This window comes from Trachypithecus francoisi, unplaced genomic scaffold (genome assembly GCF_009764315.1).
Source record: "Trachypithecus francoisi isolate TF-2019V2 unplaced genomic scaffold, Tfra_2.0 Lachesis_group8, whole genome shotgun sequence".
NCBI lineage: Eukaryota > Metazoa > Chordata > Mammalia > Primates > Cercopithecidae > Trachypithecus > Trachypithecus francoisi.
Window position 1 is genome coordinate 79,745,355 of NW_022681473.1, and position 7,171 is coordinate 79,752,525.

Here is a 7,171-nt window from a genome sequence, read left to right on the forward strand (position 1 = left end):
CTACAAAAGGAATGGAACAGATAAGAAGATATTGAGATTAGACTGTGTGCTGCCATGTGGCCGCTGCAGGGCACTTTTAAAATCCATTTCTCAGGCTATAGATGAAGGGGTTCAGCATGGGGGTGACCACCGTGTACATCACCTTTTCTAGGGGAAGATGACACATCTGAACTGAGGTACCCTCCAACGCCTGTTCCATAAAATAAGCAAACACCTGACAGGTGATGTCCACAGATGGCGAAGGCTTTACACTTCCCACCTGATGATGAAACCCTCAGAATGGAGGAAACAATTTTATAGTAAGAGAAAAGGATCCCCCAGATGGGAAGAAAACCAAATATGGCAGGAGGGAAATACATGACTACGTTATTGGTGAAGGTGTCACAACAAGCAAGATGGGGGAGTTGAGAAGTGTCCCAGAAGAGATTGGGAATTTCCACCTCCTTGAAGCAGGTCATTTGTAAGGCAGTCAAATTGTGCAGCTGTGAGTCTAAGAGACTGAGAGAAAAAAAAGAAAACAAACTAGGAAGCCACAGAAACATGGGTTCATGATGGCTGAATAATATAAAGGGTGACAGATGGCTACAAACCGGTCGTAGGCCATCACACTCAGGAGCATGTCTCTCTTCCATGCCTCCACAAATGGCAAAGAGAGACATCTGAGTCAGGTAGCCTGCATAGGAGATAACTCTTCTGTGAGATCAGATGTCCACAGTCATCTTGGGGACCGTGGTGGAGATGAAATCGATGTCAGACAAGGACAGGTTGAAGAGGAGGAAGTACATGGGGGTGCAGAGGTGGGAGTCAGGGCTGATGGCCAGGATTATGAGCAGGTTCCCAGCACTGTGACCAGGCACATGGACAGGAACAGCCCAGTGAGGACAGGCTGCAGTTCTGGTTCCTCTGAGAGTTCTAGGAGGAGGAATACTGAGACATCTGTTAGATTCTGTGGGTCTGTATAGTTTGGACAGCTTTTGCCTAGAAAGGAGGGTGGAAAAATCGGAAACAAGCCAACCAACACCTAGCGCTGTCTGCATTTTGGATATAAGCAATTCACAAGCAATGTTTTCAGATTTCAGAGCAATCCACACTCAGCAATATTTTGCACTTGTTACAAACTCAATTGTCTTATAATGTGTTCATTGATTTTTGAGTTATTCACTTTTTGCTGTACACACCTGCCTTAGAGACACTAGATTCAAGAATGTTCCAAGAACCAGATGATCATATGCAACAAATTCGTAATTGCCACAGAATACAGCCTATCTTTCCCGAAGAAAAATATGTAATAAAACCATTCTCTTCACTTTGAAGAAAAAAGTTTATACTAATTAAAGGAAATTAAGAACTCCAATATTTTATTTTATCCTAATAGATTGATACAAATTCCCTTGATTTAGAACGTTTATAAACGTGTATAACAGCTGAGACCATGCCATCTGGAAATGAAATTAAAGTTGATAGATTGTAAACAGAAACTAGTTCCACATGCCAGTTATATTCTAGTGATTTCATCATAATGTTTTCTGACTTTTCTCCTTCAAGAAAGTCATTGCTTACTCAAATCGGTGGGTCTTGTTTTCAAATTCTTGAAAGTTATAACTGTTGTCCTTAGCTTAGGTGGACTTAGAGTTTTCACAAGAAAGTTTGGCCAGACCCGGCGGTTCACGCCTGTAATCCCAGCACTTTGGGAGGCCGAGGAGGGTGGATCACAAGGTCAGGAGATCAAGACCATTCTGGTCAACATGGTGAAATCCCACCTCTACTAAAACTACCAATATTCACCAGGTAGGGCAGCGCACGCCTGTTGCCCCAGCTGCTCCAGAGGCTGAGGCAGGAGAATGGCTTGAACTCAGGAGGCAGAGGCTGCAGAGAGCAGAGATCACGCCAATGCACTCCAACCTGGGAAATAGGAGCAAAACTCCGTCTCAAAAAAAAAAAAAAAAAGAAAAGAAAAGAAAAGAAAAGAAAAAAAGTGTGCCGAGATCACACTGATCACAGCCAATTTTTGTGAACCAAGAAGGGTCAATTCAATAATTAACATAGACTTTTGCTTTTGCTATCTCCTATGTGCCAAGCAAGATATAGGCTCTGGAGAATCAGAAACAAATTAGACTGACTTGTTCCTCTCCCAGTACTCAATACTTACTGAGATAAGGACAAAATAAATGTCCTGTCTGGAATGCAGGGAAACCAGAACTTCAGGTCAGGGGTATTTCCGTTGAATTGTATGGAGATTAAGCTTAAAATGTTAATGAATGTATCTAAAATTCACTTTGTCTTTACTTTATGCATCCATCACATAGAGATCACTCAGTGGGCACCCACTATCGGTTTGATCATCGCTCACTTCCATTGGATCCACTAGAAATCAACTCAGATGAGAGCGCTGAGTCTCAGAGGATGGACAGCTCACCTCCTGCCATACAGATAAGTAGAAAGGGTGGTATTCAAAATTAATGGCCAGTCTCTAACTTCCAGGTACTATACTTCATGGTCTTCCAACTCTCAAAAAGTTCTTTTGTTTTCTTTCTTTCTTTTTTTTATTTTTGTTTTTTTGAGGCTCTGTTGCCCAGGCTGTAGTACAGTGGAGGATGATATTATTCCCAATACCAAAGGGGGTTACACCCCCCTACGATATTGTTCCTAATATTCATGAGGGGAGAGAATGACATTACTACAAATATCGCAGGGGTTGTACACACCCCGTGTGATATTGTTTCTCATATCTGGGGAGGGGGGAGAAAATAGTATTATTTCCAATATTGCAGGTGGTACGTACCCCACCTGAAATATTATACCTAATATCCAAAGAGGCAGAGGATGGTATTAACACCAATATCGAAGTGTGTGTACATGCCCCTTGTGATATTGTTTTCAATATCCGGGTGGCAGGAGGATGATATTAGACCCAAAATCACAGAGAATGTACACTAGCCCTGTGATATTGTTCCTAACATCCAGAAGGGAGAGGATGATATCACTCCCAATATCTCAGAAGTTGTATATCCCTGTGATATTGTTCTTCATATCCAGGGAGGCACAAGATGACATTACACTGATTTTCGCGGCAGGCGTACACACACATTGTGATATTGTTCCTAATATCCAAGAAGGGAGAAGATGATATTACTCCCAATAAAGCAGTGGGTGTACGTTACCCCTGTGTTATTGTCTCTAATATCCGGGGGGGAGAGGATAACATTACCTCAAATTGGGCAGGCGGTTTGACGCCCCTTGTGGTGTAGTTTTTAATATCCAGAGGGGAAAACAATAATACTACTCTCAATATCAAGAGAAATGTACACCCCCTGTGATATTGCTACTAATATCCAGGGGTAGAGAGAATATTACTCCCAATATTGTCAAAGTGTCCATCCCCCGCCCGTTGATATTGTTCTTAATAAAGGAAGGAAAGTATGACATGACTCCTGATATCGAAGGGGGAATACACGCCCTTGTGATATTGTTCCCAATATGCAGTGGAGGAGAGAATGATATTACTCCCAATATCGCAGGAGGTGTACATCCCTCTGTGATCTTGTTCATAAGGTTCAATAGAAAAGAGGGTCTTACTGGAAATATCGTAATTACACTATGTGGCCACAGTGGCTCCTAACATGCAGGGAGGGACGGGGGTTGATATTACTTCATGCATTGCGGAGGGGTGTCCACGCCCCTGCGATGTGGCTCCTAATATCCAGGGGGAGGGGGTAGATATTACTACCCCCATCACTGGGGGTGTCCACCCCCCTGTGAGGTGGCTTGTAATATCGGGTTGGAGTGGATGATATTACTTTTTGCATCGTGGCGGAGTCTATCACGGGTGGGGATACTACACACCCCCTGGGATATCGGGAGTACAACCCTGTGATATTTGGAGTAATATCATATTCTTCCCCCTTGAATATTAGGAACAATAACATGGAGGGGGTGTTCACCCCCTGCCATATTGTGAGTCATATTTTCTCTACCCCTGGACATTAGGAACAATATCACGGGGTGGTGTACAACTCCTGCGAAATTGGGAGATATCTTCCTCTCCACCTTTGGATATTAGGGACAATATCACAGGGGAGGTCTACACCTTCTGGATGATTGGCATTAATATCGTCCTCTCCCTGCCCAGATATTAGCAACAAGACCACAGAAAGTATGAATACCCACTGCGATATTTGAACTAATGTCATCTTGTACCCCTGGCTATTAGGAACAACATCACAGGGGGGTGCACATTTTCTGCGATATTGCGAGTAATGTCATTCTCTACACCCTGGATATCAGAAATACTATTAATAACTATCAATAGTAACAACTGATAATAGAATGCTATGGCGATTAAAGTGAGAATAATAAGTAGGGGAAGATTAATTATGGACATATCATTAAGAAGAGGAATTGAACTTCTGATTTTAAAGTTTTAAGTTTATGCAATTGCCAGGCTCTGTCATCTTAACAAACCCTGTTCTTGGGTAAGGTATATAATGATTTGTTAAATTGAGATAACGTCATTTATAAGACGAGGGTGCGTTATGAAGTGGGCCCTATTTCTCTTGTCCTTTCTTACTGGGAGAAATTCTAAATAGATATAAATCGACCTGGATTGCTCTGATCTGAACTCAGATCACTTAGGACTTTAATCGTTGAACAAATGAACCCTTAATAGCAGGAGCTGCACGATTAGGATGTCCTGATCAGACATTGAGGTCATAAACTCCATTGTTTTTGTGAACTCTAGAATAGGATTGCACCGTTACCCCTAGGGTAACTAATTCCATTGATTAAATAATTGGATCAATACATATTGATTAGCTTAGACTAGTACAGTTTTAGTTTAGGTTGCTCAGAGGTGGAATCACGCTCCGAGGTCATCCCAACTAAAATTTTTGATGCAGGCTAGGGCCTGTAGGCTTTTTGAATTTCTATTTGCATTAATAAAATGAAGCTCCATAGGTTCTTCTCGTCTTATTTATCTATATGCGCTTCTTCACAGATAGGTCCATTTCACTGATTAAAAGTAAGAGATAGCTGAACCCTCGTGTGTCCATTCATACAAGTCACTATTAATACAGTGATATAGAGCATTTTTCACGGGAGTGATTCATTGGACAGGTGATATTGGCTTGCTAGGGTTATAAGAGTTAGTAGTCAAGCTGTTAAGATTAGAAGGGGTGTTGTCAGCAGGTCAGAAAAGAAAATTAATGACAAGTTGTATAAATTATTATTAAACTGGTTAAAATATAGTAGGGTAATGAGGCTGATGAGTAGGCTGTAGGTAGTCATGCAAATTCAGATTGAAGTAGTTTTAGAGAATCATGTCATTGGTAGCAATATAACTGTTGGAATAATAATTTTTAGCATTGAAGTAAATTTAGATTTTGTACATAATCTATACCATGTGTGTTGGAGATTGAAACTAGTAAGGCAAGGCCCACTGCGGCTTCACAGGCAGCGAATACTTGGAGTATGGTGGGTATTATGGATGCTAGAGCAAAATGTATATTTAAAGTCATAAGAGTAATTATAATAAATACTGACAATAGTATACCTTCCAGGCATAATAAGGATGATATTAGGTGGGATCGATAGACCAATACTCCCAGTAATGACATGGTATATGCTAATATAATATTGACATAAATAGAGGGTATTTGGTAAATATGGTCTATCATAATCTAATGAGTCAAAATCATTTATTTTTGACTTAAACTATCTAACAATTCAACTCAATGTAATCCTTTTTGTGTTCATTCATAAGTCCAGTCTAGGATTAAAATGGCAACTAGTATAAGGGCTGTACTAACTATTAGTGTTGGGTTCTTTGTTTGAATGGCTCATGGCAGGGGCAGTAGTAGAGCGATTTCTAGATCAAAGAAAAGTGATGACTACTAGGAACAATTTTATGGAAAAGGGGAAGTGGGTGGACAGTTATTGGGTAAAATTCACATTCATAGGGGCTGTATTTTTCTATATAAATACTAAGTTGTGGGAATCACGATGTAAGCATAATTAGTAATAGGGCCAGTAGGGTGTCAGTAACTAGGGCTAGTGTCAGCTTAATTATTCTCTTTTAGGTATTCTTGAAACTAATTAATTGGAAGTCAATGTACTGATTATACCAAGAGAGTACGATCCTCATCAGTAGATAGAGATATATAAAAACAGCCATACTACATCTAGGAAATGTCAATAGCAGGTGGCGACTTCAAAGCCAAAGTGGTGTTTGGATGTAAAGTGGAATTTTAATTGGTGGAGGAGGCTGATAGTAAGACATGTTGACCCAATAAAAACGTGAAGTCCATGAAAGCCTGTGGCTATAAAGAATTTTGAGCCACAGATTCCATCAGAAATAGTAACTGGGGCTTTGAAGCATTCTGAGATGATTTGTAGAAGGGTAAAGTAAATTCCTAAGGTAATTGTGATGGATAGTGCTTGAATTATCTGCTTTGAATTACCTTCTATTAGATTGTGGTGAGCTGAAGAAATTGAGACTCCTGATGCAAGTAATACAGATGTATTTAGGAGGGGAACTTTTAAGGGGTTGAGGGGAAAAATGCCTGTTGGGGGTCAATGTCCTCCTAATTCTGAAATTGGGGCTAGACTAGAGTGGTAGAATGCCCAGAAGAAACCGGCAAAGGAGAATATTTCTGAGATAATAAATAAAATTTTTCCATATTGGAGACCTTTTTGGACGATTGTTGTATGGTGGCCTTGAAATGTACTTTCACACATAATATCAAGTAATGATTGATAGTGTGTTAGTTAATATGCCTAGGGTTAAAAGAATAAGAAAGTTAAAGTTAAACTATATGGTTAGACCAGATGTTATTAGGAGAGCTGAAACAGCTCCTGTTAGTAATCAGGGGCTGGGTTTAACTATATGGTGGGTCATTATGTGTTGTCATGTAGATAAAGGCTTACTAGAAGTGTAAAGACATAAGCCTGAATAAAGGCTATGCGAGTCTGAGAATGGTCAATAGGATCAGAAGAATGAGAGTGGCTGGAGCTGTGGAAAAGTTAACAGTTGATAGTACTAGCGTGGCTTCTCTGATTGAATGTATTAATAGGTGGCCAACTATAATGTTGGCTGTTAATTGCACAGCTAATGCCATTGGTTGAATGGATAGGCTAATGGTTTTAATGATTACTAGTATGAGCATAAGCAGCATAG

General features: G+C 40.3%; 1 pseudogene; it reads right to left on the minus strand.

Moving 5' to 3' along the window:
* On the minus strand, positions 1 to 2,343 carry LOC117081351 (annotated as a pseudogene).
* Positions 2,344 to 7,171: the final 4,828 nt, after the last annotated feature.